This window comes from Antechinus flavipes, chromosome 4, assembly GCF_016432865.1.
Source record: "Antechinus flavipes isolate AdamAnt ecotype Samford, QLD, Australia chromosome 4, AdamAnt_v2, whole genome shotgun sequence".
Lineage (NCBI taxonomy): Eukaryota > Metazoa > Chordata > Mammalia > Dasyuromorphia > Dasyuridae > Antechinus > Antechinus flavipes.
In genome coordinates, this window is record NC_067401.1 from 382,976,400 (window position 1) to 382,990,319 (window position 13,920).

General features: G+C 35.9%; 1 protein-coding gene across 2 annotated transcripts in view; it reads left to right on the top strand.

Annotated features, from left to right (window-relative positions):
* The first annotated feature begins 7,890 nt into the window (after positions 1-7,890).
* The window catches only part of KLHDC8A (kelch domain containing 8A), a 29,843-nt gene continuing 23,813 nt past the window's right edge, over positions 7,891-13,920 (top strand). The window contains exon 1 of one of the 2 annotated variants that reach the window (XR_007953743.1): positions 7,891-8,679. The gene's annotated coding sequence lies outside the window, so the exon portion shown is untranslated. The remainder of the gene's footprint in view (positions 8,680-13,920) is intronic. The other variant, XM_051998537.1, reaches the window with a different exon arrangement.

The following is a 13,920-nucleotide window of genomic DNA, read 5'->3' on the forward strand; positions in this document are numbered from 1 at the left end:
GAGTCCTTTATCTCTTTCCTGGTCTCTCTGGGATAGACCTAGAAGTAGTATCTTCGGGTCAAAGGGCTTACACAGATTAGTAACCGGGGAGCATAGTTCCAAATTATTTTACAAAATAGCTAGACTAATTCACAGCTCTACCAACAATGTATTAATGTTTTTGTTCCCACACACACACATCCCAATATATTCCCTTCAACATTTATTATCTTCTTTTTTCATCAGCAAATGGTTGTAAGGTAGAATCCCAGGGTTTCAACAATTTGCATTTCTCTTCTGGAACATTTTTTCATATACCTACTGAAAGTTTAGATTTTACATATATAATCCTATTTGGGCCTCTTAACTTCTCCAAGAATATATACTATGGGTATTCCCGATCCTTTAAAGCTGAAGAAATTGAGGTTCCAATAGGTTTTTCTGATTCTATGGGTAGCATGCTATCTACCACACCAGGCTGCCTCTCAAAAAATAAGATAATTTATTAAGGAAAGCTTTGCCATTGAAAAGAAATGGTTTCACTTATTAAGTGATATTATCCGAAAGACTGACTTCCTACCAGCTCTATGGAGATTAAAACTGTGTCTACACAGGCAATTTCTGAGTGACATTGATGAAGAAAAACCACTAGACTGAACCAGGAGTTAAGGGAAGTGAGGTCTAGTTACTCTGAATCTATACGACCTTAGGCAGGCTTTTAAGCAATTTCCTCTTAGAAATCAAAATGATATGCTGATCTCTTAAGGCCCTTTTCCAGCTCTAAAATTCTTTGATTCTATGATGTAGAAAACTAAGCAACTGTCTACTGGTTTTGCTCAGTATAGGTTATTAATCTGTCATTCCCTCTAGAAAAGTTTGCACATGTCATAATGCTTGGATAATTCCCTCAATTTTCTACTTCATATTGCCTCTGAATATGACAAGAATTTGACCAGTAGTTCCATTTATAAAGCACTTTAAACTTGCAAAGTGTTTTCCTCACAGCAACCCAAGGTAGGTATACATGTATTATTCTTTCATTTTTACAGATGAAAAAACTGAGACTCTGATAGGGAAGAGACTTTGCCCATGATCACCCACCTAGTAAGTATCTGAGGTGGAAGTAAACTTACTCCAGATGGTCTAACTCCATGCCTGGTATTCTATTTCCTTTGCCACACTGGCAAGCTTTCCTGGCAAAATCAGTCAGAAAGTTGAGGGAATTGTCAAAACTGAAAAATCACTTTTCCCTCCATGAGTTTTAATTTTTTCAATTGCTTACTTGTTTCTCCTACTTAGTCAAAAGTACTTAAGACTGGGCACACTTTGTAAAACTTTTGTGTTTTGATTCCTGTTTGGAAACCAGTGTGGTATAACACTAAATGCACTGGACTTGTAACCAGAAACCCTGTATTCAGAATCTGATTCTGACATTTATAAATTGTGAAATTTGGGGCAAGTCACAACCTTACATTCCTCTGTGACCTTGTTTGCAAATAGGGCATTTGTACAAAAAGTTAACCGCTTATGAGGATAGTGCTACATAAACCTCATAACTGTATAAATATGAATTGTTATTGTTACCTTCCAGGGAATTTGCTACTCCACTTTGAACAAACATCTTGCCCATAATTCAAATGATATCATGCATTTTTTCTGGACTTTGACATGTATAATTATAAATACACGCAGGTAAATGAAATCCCAATATAAAGTGATTTAATTTCCTCATAGCAGTAGTAGCTATATAGAGGCTAGAGTTTAGGTACTAAGGTAAATTTCAGTTTTTTGAATTTAATTCTAAGTACCAACACAGATGTCTCCTGCACACAAAAATCCATTATCAATGGGGTTTTTTGATGTGTTATGTAATTCCAACATGGAAATAAATTGATTGGTTTTTGTTGGGGTGGAGGGGGAATTGATCAACAGATTTGAAACCTCAGCAAAGTACTTCTGGTAACATGAATGTTATGAGATAGTCTATATTTTATTTATAAAGAATTCTACAACTTATAGGATCTTTTGTTTGATATGTTTTACCTATTTCATTTAGCTAGAGAAAAAATTTGCCCTATAAAAGTAAAGATAACGTGTTTTTAACCTCTCAGTGTCAACAGTTTTGGAAATATTTTTATAATAAAAATTAAACATTTTTCACAATACTTTAAAACATTTTTCTTTTGCATAAAGTAGAATATACTGAATAATTTGTCCTTTTCTTCGTGAGTCAGGATCATAATAGACATTGCTTAGACATCTTAGAGACTATAAACATAATATGTTTAACTGTTGGTTTTGCTTTTTTTTTTTTACAATTTTGCCCAGAGGGGCTTTGGTATTGTGTAGAATCCCATTTGCCCTGACACTAAAAGGCCCCAAACTCCTATGGATTAGCTTTCCCTTCTTAGAGTTGCCACTCCTTTTTTGCTTTGCTGCTTGTATTCTACAGGTGGCTGCCAAATGAAGTAGCAAGCCTGTTAATATTGTATTGAAAATATCAGTTAAACTTCTGAGTAAGGACCTGAAAGAATTTCTTAAAGCATATAGGCTTTTGTGGAGTTTTCTGCTCAATGTCTAGAGGTTTTTTTCCCTTTTAAAAAACAAACAACCTTTGAGTTCTCTGTTATTTTCTGGATAGTTGAGATTTCTGCATAAGAAACCTCCAGATACATGTGATACTACTTTAAATGCAGGTATGCATATTGAGGGTTCTCCCCCCTCCCCTGCTGATGGCTATCCTAAAGAATAAGAAGAAAATATTAACAAACTACTTTTTATATGGCAAGGTTTGAAAATTCAACCCCATGATGAAATGTTTTATTTTAACTACTTGACTCAGTAACTCCTACTAAACCCTTCTGTCTTTGGTTTTGATGTTTCTCATCCTTCCTTCCCCAAAACTAAATGTGAGTACTCCTAAAATTTCTTGTTTAGATCTCTTTTGTCCATATCACATTCAAGTTTCTACCTTCTTAAGAACATGTCATAAAGCTGATAAACCATTGTAAGCTCCTTGAGGGCAGAGGCTTTGTTAGATTTCATCTTTCAATCAACTAGAATGTGGTACTTTGCACTAATAATAAAAAAATTAATAAATAAAAATTAAAAATAAGCATTAACAAATGCTTATTGAATTGAATTCTGCTTTTGACTTAATTGTTTTCTGAAAGTAAATGGATTCTTTTAGTCTCTTTCTTAGGTTGTATGCAGGAATTGGCTCCTGAGATACAGTATATGAGCCAGAGGAGAACAAGGATGCCCAGTTAGCGTCTTTGCCTTTCAGACTACATACCAAGTGCTGTATCAGCCAGGGGGTTCCTCGGAGATCAAATTCCAGAAACTAAAGCAATGGGACATTTCGTTCACACACCAATTCAACTGGTTAAACAACTTTTATGACCCTAGGATCGCTGGCCTGGAACCACCGTTTAGTCCATACACTTTTTTGTTTAACAAGGTTTTAAAAAGCAAAAAGCCTTGCCCTTGATTACTTTCAAAGTTATAAAGGAAAAAGTGGTTTTTCCTTACTTCAGAGCATTTTGAGAGAAGACTTATTGATGAATTGGACCAGTAATACAGCCAAGGCTTGATTAATCAAGTTCCCAATTGCCCTTTCTTCTTCTTCATCCTCACCAACATGTTTTTAGGGGTCCGCAGCATAGGATAGTAGAAGAAATAGCCACCTCTATGTGATTATGGGGAATCATTTCCCTACCTGGACCTCCATTTCTTTCTCTCTAAAATGAAAGGGCTTGACTCTTATATGGCCTCTAAAGTCCCTTTGATCTCTAAATCCATGATTCTATAAAGGGTCAGGAAATAAGATGAAATTCACATCAGTTAACTTCGATACTAGTCTAATAGTTATTAATTTTTTTAAAAATAGTCAGCTAGATGACATTGATAAAGTCCTAAGCCTTAAGTCAGAAGAAATCCTAGTTCAAATCTGCTGTCAGACATATACAGATATGTGACCTTGGATCAGTCAGTGAACCTCTACCTCAATTTCCTTATCTATAAAATGGGGATAATAACATCTACATATGAGGATTATTGTGAGGACCAAATGACATACCATCTGTAAAATATTTAGCACAGTGCCTGGTACATGTTGTTCAATTGTGTACAACTCTGTGTGACCCCATGAATCATCCTCTACTATCTCCCCAAGTCTATCCAGGATCTAATTTGTTGCTTCCATTATAATATCTATCTATTCATCCTCTGCTATCCCCTTCTCCTTTTGCCTTTAGTCTTTTCCAGTATCGGGTTTTTTTTTTTTTTTTTTTCAAATGAGACCTGCTGACATGGCCACCTGACATGGAGTAGATTGTTAATGAATTGTTTCTTTCTGCCTTTTAAAAATTAAATATAAGTGAACAAAGAAGATGAAATAGAAAATTAAATGTGTTTTATATTTTTTGTGATTTTAAATGATCTGTTTTATTTCTTTTTGTAACTGACCTTACAGTCAGTTGTACTTGTTTAGCTTTGCACATATGGAAAAGACAAATGTTTCAAAAACTCCTTATATTTTCATAGCTGTTAACCCTTCAAATCTTTATTATTTCATGCCTAGATTTCTTACAATATCTTCCAAATTGATTTCTGACTTCAGAAAGTGAATGAGAACCTGAGAGATACTGCTAAGAGATATTCCTAAACTTTTTTGAAGTCTATTCATTGAGGGTTTTTTGTTTACCTTTGGGTTCTCTGAATCCCTCTTTCAACTCTGCAGTCAGATTAATCTTGTTTTAAAATTTTCATTTTATTCCTTACATTAGAAACCTTACATTAGAATCCCTACTTCCTTCAAATAAAGAAAAATTTTAAACACCTGGTATTTAAAGCCATCTTTAATTGGACCTTCATTGATCTGTTTAGTTTCTTCTCACCCCAATTTAGATACCTCACTATTCTCCAAAAGAATCTTAATTTTCTTCCTCTGTACTTTGATCATGTCATCCTCTCTACTGGAATGCCAACCCTCCCCAATTCTTTTCCTAGTGAAATCTTACTCATTTGTCATGATCCAACATGGAAATAATTCTTCCTCTATGACATACCTATAAAACTTGTTTGTTCTATTTATGCAATATTGTCTTGAATGTAGATATTTGTTGTTGTTAATGAATTATATACTCCAGAAAGTACTTTGAATAATGCTTTACCTTTAGGAGATGTGAAAGAAAGGGAGAAAGGAAGGAAGAAAGAAAAGAAGAAAAGAAGGAAGGAAGGAAGAAAGAAGGAAGGAAGGAAAGAAGGAAAGGAAGGAAGGAAAGAAGAAAGGAAGAAAAGGAAGGAAAGGAAGGAAGGAAGGAAGAGAGGGAGGGAAGGAAGAAGAAGGAAGGGAGGGGAGGGAGGGAGAAAAGGAAGAACAAAGAAACAAAGAGAAAAATAAAGGTTGAATGAATGAATGGTTGCCTTATATTACAGCTACATTTCCTTCACCTTTTTGAAGTTTCTTCACTCTGGAACCATTTGAAGAATGAAAATCAGGTACCATGGGCAAATCAGCTGGCATTTAAGACCCATAGAATACAATCTTTTGATTAAGGAGAAGAGGAAGCAATGCTAATCTTTCCTGCTCCAAAGAAGAAAAGAGGGAATTTCAAAAAATTGCTAACCATTGCTTTAAAAAAATATAGGCTCTAAATGAAAATATCTACATGAGCAAACCTGTGTTTGTTTGTGTGCAGAAATAGATGTCTTTCAGCATCTGTTTGCGTATTTGAAAGAGGTAAAATGAAACCTGGGATGCACTGTTAGCGGAAGGATTTGATCCCCTTCTTTGTCTGTTACAGTTAATCCTAGAGTGACTTAAAGCAGCCTGCTTTTTGACTCCTGATTCAGGGAGATGGGAAGAATCTGAACCAGTCACATGACGATTATCTAAAAAGTGGCTTCTGGAGAGTACAAATGAACATGTGGGAATTTGTATTAAGGGCATTGAGGTTGGCTGTACTGTGATTTTGAATGCATCTGCTCTTTTCATTTGCATATCTGATGATAATCCTTTATTGATCTCTGTTTCTGCTCCTTCTTTCCCACTTGTGTTATTTCTCTATGATGTCAGACCTTTTTTTTTTTTTTTTTTTCCTCTCAAGACTCTAATTCGATGACTTCTAATTGAATGCTCTAGCTAGCTAATGGCTTTTATTCAACTGCAAGATTGACATTTACTTATTTGATTCCCACCTCTCTATCCCCTCTCTGGCCTCTTTTGTGAAAAGAGCTTAAATTAGGCAGGATCTCAGATCCAGTACTTTTTAATATATTTTAGCTTCAGCCTCCCCCTCCTTTTTTTTTTTTTTTTTTTTTTTTTAACCAAATAGAGAAGGGCCTTGGAAATATGCTTTTGAATGATAAATCCTGGCACCTGCAGATCAGTACAGCTCTGCTTCCTAGGATCCCAGCTAACTCTAAGCTGTTTTTCTTTGTTTGGTTTTTAATTTGGACCTGAGCCTGTTGGGAATAAATTTAAAAAAAAAAAAACTTTATTCTGGTCTAGAAATAGCACTGCCAAAATATATATTATTACCTTTTATAGCTGAGAAGGTTCTAGTTAAATATTGAATCCTTCTATTTCTAAGAAATTGCAGATAGTATTTTAATGTTGTGCTATGACATTGTCTTTAATGACAATCTTAGTTCTCTCAAAAGATAACTTTTCCATCATGCTCTTATCCTTCCCATCCCAAATACAGATATGCCCCTTTTCTGGAAACAATGGAATCACTGAATGGATAGCAGGATTGAAATATCTTTCCTTATGAAAAAGGATTTCACCTCAGCATTTGCATCTTTAACAAGCTTGTAAAACAATAACAAAAATGCCTTTTTATATAATACAATTTAAAATGTAAGCCAGACATATAAACTATTTCAAATTGCTTACCATCTCAGGTATGGGGCAGGAAAAAGAGTGAGAGAGAGTTAGAATTTGGAACTCAAAACATTTTTAAAATGTTAAAGATTATTTTAATGTATAAATGGAAGGAATAAAAAAGTATTTAAAAATAAAAATAAAATGTAAGCTAAGAGCACAAATCTGCTCACATTGTTATTGATTTTGTTAATTTGACTATTTGTTCTTATCACAAATGAGGTAAGAACAACTTGAACTAACTTCTTTGCAGTAGTCTAGCTATTTTATGCTATTTTAAAAATTCTTTAAAGTAAGTCACAGCCTCCCTCCCCTTTATACTCTTTTTTTGGTCCTATTTACTTTTTAGATTGAGTATTTTTGTTCATCTCAGCCATATTTCCACCTTCATCCATATCATTTAGAAAGCTATTATGTTTGTGGCCTTTAATCTTTCTCCATGGATCAGTTCCACTTGCCTGTTAATTACATACCCCTTTCTCCCTTCCCCCATTTCTGCTTTGCTTGGGCTGTAGTATTCTCTGCCCTTGCATTCTTAATATGGCAACCAGCTCATCCTTGGTCTGCTCTGATGGATATTATTTCCCAGGATCCACAGATTGCCTATTGAAACCGACAGCCTCCCTTGGCTCCTAAAGCTGAAACACAAGCCTAACCAGGGAGGATCTGAAAGACAATGACATAATACAGAGATAGAAATGGCAATGAAAATGGAATACACACCTTGTCTCAGGCACTTAAATGATATCTATGTGACCCTGGGTTAAGATTCAAACTTTCCCAGCCCCAGTGTCCTCATCTGTAAAAAAGGAATAATTACAGCACCTACCCCAGAAGGTTTATGTATCAAATAAAATAACATGAAAAATGCTTTGCAAACCTATATAAATGCTAGCCATTATTGTTATTACTGAAACTCAGCATTCTAAGCCACTCTCATTAATTACAAATTGCAGAGAAAGTGCTGACCTGCATTAACAAAAGGAGTTTCCTCCCAGGAGCTCCTTATAGCAATAAAATCATAAGTCCAATCCTGTCCCTTTTAAAAGGTTACAAAAGACACCTAATTTTGCCAGATAGGTGTGCTGAGCTTTTTAAAATAAGTTGCTTAACCCTACTGATCTTCTTTATTATAAACTAAAGAGACATGGTACAAATGGGGATTATTTGCCAGGACAGAAAGGAAAAACCCACTCATTTTTCTTTTACACATACTCTAAAAAATAAAAAAAAAATAGAACTATTGGCTAGAGATGCCCTTTGCATGACTGGCAGTCTCACAAGTAATTGCCCCTTTCTCCCCTCACTCCTCTCTTTTCCATCTGTCCTTGAAGTCCAGCTTCTTAAATCTTTTTTGTTGGTTAGTTTCCATGGCAGTTATTGTCTGTGTATATGTGTGAGCTCGTCCGCCCCCTCACCCTCTCTCTGTTCAGAGAGGGCCCCTTGCTGCTGAATTAAGGGTGGAAGGAGAGACGGGCTCAGGCATCAGGGCTTGGTCATGGCAGCAGAGGCTCTCCGTTAGTGTGATGGGAGCAGAGATCACACCTACTTTAGCTTAGAGATTCCGTATTCAGAGGGGCTTGGTTGTTTCCCAATTCATCCAGCTAGAGACAGCGGCATTTGGACTCCCCTGTCATGAAGAAAGCAATCCGGATCACCCTGCTGCTTCTTTCAACCTGTTTCAGAGATGTAGCTTGCTAAACAGAATTGGAGCCTCCTTTTTCTCTCTGGGCCTCTCCAGCTGTCCTTCCTCTCTTCCCCTTTGTCTTTTACAGATGATCACCTGATTCCCCATTTACTTCCTTGGACAGGTAAGTCTTATTTTGATGCATCTACTCTTGAGTGTAATCTTATATCCATTCTCCTGCCTGGCAAGGAGACAAGGGTAGTTTTAATGTGGGTTCTATTCTGGAAGAGAGACATGATGATCTGAACCCAAGCCAAATATGGAAAGGTGGTCTATAATACTTATTTCTGTTTCTACCATTGTTGTCCTTTGGACTTAAAATTCCCATGCACCCGACTTTAACTCAGCCAATATTAAAGCTCTTGTCTGTAATCCAGATATTCTACATGTCCAGTCAATTCAACTATAGCCCACCTTCAGGTTTCCAGTACCACCCTCAAAACTTCTGGTCCTACCCAAGGGGGAAATGGGCAGTAAGGAGTGGCAAAGCATGTCCTGTTTTGTTTTGTTTTTTACCACCAGCCATTCTCACAGAGCACTTGTCTAAAGTTAGCTCATGCTTGAGGGCCCAGCAGGTAGATGCCCACTCTATTGTAAGCTCCTTGAAGACAGGAGCTAGACTTTTCTATATTTATTCTTTCTATTTCCTTCAGCACCTTACAATGCTCTGTATAGATTCAGTCAAGCATTTAGGATAAGGACTTAAAGTTTGTTGAATGAATGAATGGGGTGCTTTCTTAAGGGCCCTTTTCAATAGATGATTTTAAATAAGCATTTCTGGAACCCTCAATGTCTGCACCAGTCACAGCAACCCTATTCCAGCCCTAAAAAAAGTCTTTAGACTTTAGTTTCACCCACCACCACTACACAATGGGTACAATGCAGAATGTTTTTCTCTTGTGAATCTTTTTCATTCTGCACCTTAATTTCTTCAACTTTAAAAGGAAATACTGATCTCTATCCCATCATTGCGTTAAGGGAATGGTCGTCTTGCCTCCAAAAGAACTGAAAAGGGGTGGGGAAGAAGGAATAACAAAATTAAACTGCACTGAGATCATCTATTTTCATTTCACCTGTTTTAGATCATCATCCCCCGAAGGGGGGACCAAAGAGCAAGATTTCTCTATGTTTAGGTCATCACAATGAGTGATGAAATCAGCACAGATTGGGATTTTATTCAGTAAAAGAGGTCTTGATAAGAAGAAGGTTCCTTGTGGGTTTTTTTCTCTTTCATTCACAGTGACCCTTAGAAAGTCACCTTTTTAGTGTTTCAGTTTTCTCTCTTGCAAAATGGTATTCTGAACAAGTAATTTTCTCTAAGCCTCAGTTTATGTTTAAAGTGGAGCATTTGGGGGTAATCGTTAAGATCCCTTCTATCTCTGTCATACTATAATCCTATGACAAAGATGACGATATCTATTTCAGAGAAGAGGTTGTGATAATTATATGTTGGATGTGAAAATGAAAAGTTTAATCACTGTGAAAAAATAAAATATCTGAATGATATAGATCAAAGATGTTTCAGGAAGGCAGTTATATAATGTTGTACTAGATAGGTACTATTAAAGGAAGGCTACTATTAAATGCCCTCAAAAGACATGATATGTGACTGACTCCCTGAATGACATTGGGTAACTTAATGAAATATCTCAGTTTCCTTATCTTTAAAATCAGGAGACTTGGGCAAAATCACTTCTAAGTTCTGTTCCATTTTAAAATCTATAAATTATAAATCACATCACAGAATTTTAAAGTCAGAAGAAATTTTATTTGTCATATAGTCCAACCTGTATGTAAAAAAGAAACTCTAACATCCTCATTATGCTTTTGCCAGAAAACGTCAAGTGAAGGGTAACCTGCCCCTTTTCAATACCATTTAGACAGTGCTAATTGTTAAGATTTTCTTATATTACCTCTAAATTTGTGTCTCTGAATGTCCCACCCGCTGTTCCAACTTCATTGTTCCAAGTCCTCATTCTTCCACATGACAATCCTTCAAATACTTGAAGACAATTTGTTAGCCCCTTCCCTCGTTCTGATTTTTTCCCCCAGATTCAATATCTCCAGTTTCTTCATACTTCATATGGACATGAATTCACTTCATTGAACTAATTGCTTTTCTTGGAATATTCTTTTTTTTCCTTTTAAATAACATTTTATTTTTTTTCCAATTACCTATAAAGACAATTTTTAACATTCTTTTTTTAAATACAGCTTTGACTTTGGGATATTTTTGGAGCTTATCAATGTTGATCAATTGACAAACATTTATTAAGCTCTTATTGTGTGTCAGGTACTCTCTTAGAAACTGCATATACAAACCCAATAAGTGAAACAATACCTACTTATAGGAAGCATATTCTAACAAGTACATATATAAGTATGTATAGAAAAAAATAAAAGGAGAATGAATACATAGTAGTAACAATGTACCATCAGAGAGAAGGCATTATTAGCAGTTGGGATCAACAAAGACTTCACATAGAAAGTGTTGCCTGTCCTAAAATGTCATACTTAGAGCAACATAATATATAGTAACCAAATTTGATCTGATCACGTAAAAAAGATAATGGAACAATTGTCTCCTTCTTCTGGAAGCTCCTCTCACTACTTACTTCCTGATGTCACATCACCTTTCCTAACTGCACAGTCACTCCTTTCACTCACATTGAGGTTTTGGTTCTCTAAAACTCCCCAATTTTTTAAAAAGACTATTCCAGCTGCTTCCTTGTGAAGCTGAATTTTTGAACCCAAAGAAAGATCTTCTATTTATCCCTATTAAATTTTATTTTAGTAGGGTTGCCCCAATATTCTTATTTTGTCAAAATATTTCCTAATCCTATCTCTTTATCTCAACCACTTGCAAATGATAAGTATTCCATTTATGCATTTAGCCAAGTAATAAAAATGTTAACAGCTCAGAACCAAGATATATCCCTGGAGCATTCTAATAGGTAACTATTCTTTGGGTGCACCCATTCAACCCTTTCTGAGTACTTCTTTTTCTATTGTCATCCAGGTTACATCTCTCCACAATGATGAGCATAAATGATTTTTTCAAATACTTCACTAAAACTTGAGTAAATGATATCAAGCACAAACAGGTCTTCATGAAGCCCTGATGGCTCCATTTCCTTTTCTGGCTGTCCACTGGGAACTTCGCTAACAGTCTCCTAATATTTTGCTAAGAATTGAAGTCAAACTCACTACCATACAATTTGCAGACCCACTGTCTTCCCTTAAAAAAAAAAAATCTGAACAATATCTGCCCTTCTCCAATCCTGCAGCACTTCTGTTTTCCTTGTTCTTTTAAAGATCACTCAAAAATCTTTGTGGCTTATGAGCTCCCATCTGCCAGTACTTTCCGTACCCTAGGACATAGTTCATTTGAGCTAGCTGACTTGAATTCTTAAAGGGCAAGCTCATTTTTCTTGTTACATTGGGTTTAACTCCTAGCGAAATATTTTTGTTCTGTCTTTTCTACTCCAAAGATCATTCTCCATTACAGAGAAAAAAAAGAGTCCAGCGGCTCTGTTTCCCCTTTATCATCTGTTTTCATTATCCCATCCACCCCAACCAGTGATTTTTCCCTTCTTTTATACTCTTTTCCCCCAATATAACAACAAAAAACACTTTTTCATTGCTATGAGTTTTCTTAAACGATTTATTGCACAATTTCTATGTAATATTCTGCACAGTAACACAAACACTAATCTTATTATTATGATCTGGATGACATTCCTGTGTATCTGGGAAGTGTATAACCAAACATTGGGCTTTCCAAGTCAGTCACCTGTTCCTAAATCTTTCATTCTCCTCAAAACACCTCACTTCTGCCCTCTGCCGTAAGGACTTGCAGTAAACCATGTTAAATAATAATAACTTATAAATACTAAGCATTTCTACTGCCTTTCCCTTACCACCAAGATGAACTGAAAGGTCTTAATTTTTAAAAAGGAATGAATTTGTAATTAACATCTTAACATTATATTGGAGCCATTCTGAAGATTTTCTATTTAAATGCAAATTGAGTCTTCCCAAAGGAAAGCTAATAGAAAATGAAAATAGATGGCAAGGGATGAAGAAGGGGGTTGTAGAGAGGAAAGGAAGGAAATTTGCTTTGCTGTCATTTTCCTAATTCATGTGTTCCCTCTCTCTATAGTCATTCTCACCTGGATATTTTAGGCTTTAAGGGGAAGGAAGATGGAGACTGTGGAGAAATTTGTGTATATAAAGAAAGTTTAAGTCCCAGATAACTGGACCTCTGGCATGTACTATAATCTGGTCCTTCATTATACAATAGGGGTGATCAATCTGGGATGAGTCCCAGAAAGGTGAAATTATTCATCACAAGGTCACAATAAGTGGCAAAAAATGATTTTTAAAACCATCTTTTAATAGCAAATTGAGTATTCTCTTCATTATAACAAGATGCCAGCACTCCTGATTAAACCAAACCTATAAATTTGATAGAGGGTATCTCTTTTAGAGCTAAAAGCTCTAAAAGTACCTTGGAATATGGAGTGGGAAATGAGAGGAACAAACAAACACACTTTGATTTGGGGAACTTCTGTTAAATGGGTGATAGGAGATGGAAACAAAACCTAATTTTAGTAGATATGCTAAGTACAGAAGGGAGGAAGAATGTCATTTGAAGCTGGCAAGTATCATTTCCAGACAAGGATTCAGCAACAGCTGGAAGACCAAACTCCTGGATGCAGCAGCAGTTACCTAAGTTGGGGCCACTGGTTGTGAAGGGAATTGGAAACAGCTTTAATTTCTTGACTAGTGACTTAGAGAGGAAAGACTGATATTTTCTGGGGGCAAATCAAACAGGGCCAGTTCTCCCAATGCCAGACTGAAGTGTTCAAGGACTCAAGCCACTGCTGCTTGCTTCCTGCTTAAATGGAAAAATGGAAGGGGAAAGGAAAGTTAAAATACATGTATTGGTTGCCCTCTGGGGTAGTTTCTACGGGACCTGATGGGTAGAGTATCTAGTCAATTTCTTCCTCAGCTTTTTGAAAGAAAAAAAATTTTTTTTTTTTACTTTATTTTTCTTGGTTTTTTTTTTTTTTTTTTGCAACATAGCTAATATGGAAATAGGTTTTGTATGATTTCACATGTATCACATTTCTTGCCATAACAGTGGGTGAGGAAAGAGTGGGAGGGAAAGAATTTGAAACTGAACATTTTTTTTTAATGAACATTGAAAATAATTTTTCAAAAGATAATGGGCTAGAGGAAAAGGACACTTTTGCAGTCTTAGGCCTAGCAAGTAGAGCATTCTCCTTTGTATCTCCATGATCATTCCAAAACCTTTCTGCTGAATTCAGAGGCTCCCTACTGAGCCACTGCCCATGCCATT